The sequence below is a fragment of the Odocoileus virginianus genome, chromosome 18 (genome assembly GCF_023699985.2).
Source record: "Odocoileus virginianus isolate 20LAN1187 ecotype Illinois chromosome 18, Ovbor_1.2, whole genome shotgun sequence".
Classification (NCBI taxonomy): Eukaryota; Metazoa; Chordata; class Mammalia; order Artiodactyla; family Cervidae; genus Odocoileus; species Odocoileus virginianus.
Window position 1 is genome coordinate 498,822 of NC_069691.1, and position 3,712 is coordinate 502,533.

General features: G+C 45.7%; 1 pseudogene; it reads left to right on the plus strand.

The window, feature by feature from the left end:
• Positions 1-294: 294 nt before the first annotated feature.
• On the plus strand, positions 295-601 carry LOC139039537 (non-histone chromosomal protein HMG-14 pseudogene; annotated as a pseudogene).
• The last annotated feature ends 3,111 nt before the right edge of the window (positions 602-3,712 follow it).

Here is a 3,712-nt window from a genome sequence, read left to right on the forward strand (position 1 = left end):
AGTTGGTGATTGCAGCCATGAAATTAAAAGACGCTTACTGCTTGAAAGGAAACTCATGACCAACCTAGACAGCATATGAAAAAGCAGAGGCATTACTTTGCCAACAAAGGTGTGTCTAGTCAAGGCTGTGGTTTTTCCAGTGGTCTTGTGTGGTTGTGAGAGTTGGACTGAGAAGAAAGCTGAGCACACAAGAATTGATGCTTTTTTGCGGGTCCCAGCAGCTCGGGCGGTGTGAGGAGCGGCAGCGTCAGGCTACTCAGCTTCGCGAAGGCTCTCACCCGCCCCGCCGCCACGATGCCCAAGAGGAAGGTCAGCTCCGCCGAGGGGCGGCGAAGCAGGAGCCCAAGAGGAGATCGGCGAGGTTGTCAGCTAAACCGGCTCTTGCAAAGGTGGAAACGAAGTCAAAAAAGGCGGCGGGAAAGGATAAATCTTCAGACAATAAAGTGCAAACAAAGGGTAAAACAGGCGCAAAGGGAAAACAGGCGGAAGTGGCCAACCAAGAGACTAAAGAAGACTTGCCTGCAGAAAATGGAGAGACTAAAAGCAGGAGAGCCCAGCCTCTGATGAAGCAGAAGAGAAAGAAGCCAAGTCTGATGAATAACCACACACTCAGGCCTGTCAGTGGTCCCTGTTTCCCTTCTTGTACAATCCAGAGGAATATTTTTATCAACTGTTTTGTAAATGCAAGTTTTTTAGTAGCTCTAGAAACATTTTTAAAAAGGAGGGAATCCCACCTCATCCCATTTTTTAAGTGTAAATGCCTTTTTTTAAGAGGTGAAATCATTTGCTGGTTGTTTATTTTTTGGTACAACCAGAAAATAGTGGGATATTGGATACGGGAGGCTTTGATTGTCTTGGGTGTCAGCTTAACCTTCCATAGATGGGGGGTAGCTTTTATATCCTAAAATACAAAAGCATACTAAATGGCAGTTTGGAGTTAGTTATGCATTTAATGTCTTGAACACTTTAAATTACTTCTCTTCCCATATTGTTTTGGTAGAATTATTTCCTACAGCAAACCACTTTTTGATCTTGGTTCTCCTGGTCAGAATTTTGCGCACTATACTATAACGTCTTTGGTTGTGGTAGTCCAGTTTTCCTAATAACTTGGTTAATGTGCTGTGAACAATTGATAGTTTGGGTATGTAGTGTATATGATATTAAATGTGAATCAGTGGGACTTATGATGTAATAACATATCAATATTTGAAGATATTGGTACTTGATATCCTGTTAAGGAAAGTTTGCTCCAAATTTTAAGCTGCAAAGTCACTGGAATAACTGTTAAGAATCACAACTACATGATATTTTACATTTCTGGTACGTATGTGAAGAATTGTATACAAACTGAAATGTCTGTGTAGTGATCCTCAAGACAACCAATAAAATCTCAGTTATAAAAGAAAAAAAAAATTGATGCTTTTGAACTGTGGTGTTGGAGAAGACTCTTGAGAGTCCCTCAGACTGCAAGGAGATCCAACCAGTCCATCCTAAAGGAGATCAGTCCTGGTTGTTCATTGGAAGGACTGATGCTGAAGCTGAAACTCCAGTACTTTGGCCACCTGCTGCAAAGAGTTGACTCATTGGAAAAGACTCTGATTCTGGGAGAGATTGGGGGCAGGAGGAGGAGGGGACGACAGAGGATGAGATGGCTGGATGGCATCACCGACTCGATGGACATGAATTTGAGTAAACTCCAGGAGTTGGTGATGGACAGGGAGGCCTGGCATGCTGCGATTCATGGGGTCGCAAAGAGTCGGACACAACTGAGCGACTGAACTGAACTGAACTGAAAAATCAGATATTCTGCCCAAAGTGTCTGAGCCTGGATTCAAACCTAGCTTTGTGGGATCCCAAGTTCCTTCCATTCCTCTGTGTCAATACCACTCGTCACAGTCCTGACACTGTGTGTAACACATTCCCGTTAAAGCAACCTGTACACCCCTCAAGATCTGCCAGGACCTGGATGTTAATGCCTGTTTGCATAGTAGGGAGGCCTGGGCCGCAACATCAGTGACATCTCCAGGGTTCATGCCCAGTAGGCCCCGTAAACTCACTGCCAGGCTGCTGCCCAGGAGAAGCACACACAGGGTCCACAAGGGAACTTCTTCCCGGGGCAGTCTTCATACAGGAGAGGGGTTGGGAGACCGTCTTCCCACCCAGGGGACCTACCTGTGTTCCAGGCTCCAAGGGGCTCTAAGATAGAGAAAGCACATATTCAACTTGTGGGGAACCCTATCTGCATGATCCCAGAGCCCCTGGTGTGTCTGTGTGACGAGTGAATGGATAGATGGAGTGGCTGAGTGGCGGAGGCTGTGCAGGTCAGGGGTGGTCAGGCGGGTGTATTGAATACTATAGAGAGATTGATTTCAGTTTCATTTGAAGAATCCGTTCCTATCAGTCGGAGCAGTCCACATACAGAGATGGCTGAATTCGTAGACTTGGGTCCAGTTCTCAGATATGCAAGCAGAAGAGTTACGATGACCCCAGCGGAGATGTTGAAGAGGGATTTCCAGCTCCTGTATGATATTTTCTTTTTTTAATTAAAAAATATTTTAAAAATTAATTTTTAAATTGAAGGATAATTGCTTTACAGAATTTGTTGTTTTCTGTTAAACATCAACGTGAATCAGCCATAGGTATACATATGTCCCCTCCATCAGCATTAAGATTTAGAAATTGGATGATTTCACATAAAAATCCCAATGTTTAGCTCCTCTTTAACAGAGTGGAAGGCCTGGCTTCACTGGGCCTGCTGCAGTGTTTTCACAGCTGTCCCCTCATTTCCCTGTTGTCCTCCCAGAAATGAGGACTGGGATGCCATTTCTCATTGTACATTGCTGGTTTTTTTTTTTTAATTATAAAAATCAAACATTTTTTTTTTAGTTCTTTCTGAAAAAGAGGAAAAATAAAAGACCAAGTCATTTGTTTAAAAAAAAATGGAGCCCAACATATTTATCTGTGAAAGTGAAGAAACTTGTATATATTTTAAAGACAGGTGCTCAACTGGCTCCGTTGGTTTTCCTTGCCAGCTTGGGCCCCAGGACAATTTGAGTTTGCTGCCTAGAGTGTCTTCGGTGTCTCCTTGTTCCTGCTCTGTGGACCTCGGGTCAGGTTCTCACCTGATTGCCATTTGGGTCTTCAGCTTCTGAGATGAGGGGCCGTCGGAACTGCCGTGAGTGTAGTCCTGGGTCTCGTGGTGTAAGGTAAGACGGACTCCTGCCCGGAGAGGCCGCTGTGAATTTCCTGTTAAGCGAGATGATAAAGGCCCGGCAGACCACACTGATGCCTCTGCCCAGGGAAACCCTTCAGAGATGTAGTGCCTTGATCACGACTTTTCTGAAGTGGCCATCCTCGCAGCACTTTCCTCCTAGCCCTTCCTCCCCAGCCCAGCCGCACGGGTGGCGCTCTGACTCCTGGAGTGCTGTTCGGGCGCTCCTGGTGTGGTCTGAGCAGCTCAGTCAGCAGGACGACCCCGCCCTCAGTCCAGACGCCCTGCTTTGGGTCCTGTCATCTCAGGTCGCATCCTCTCTTCATCAGTCACATCACATGTTGATCCCCACTGAGTCTGTGAGACACCAAGACCTTCCGATTGCCTTTTCATGAACCCTTGTCAAGAGGGTTCTACCCCTACCTTAACCGAAAATCATAGACAGTGCAGGTTGAACATGCAGGATATCATCTAATTTCAGCTCCCACTTACACAGAGAAA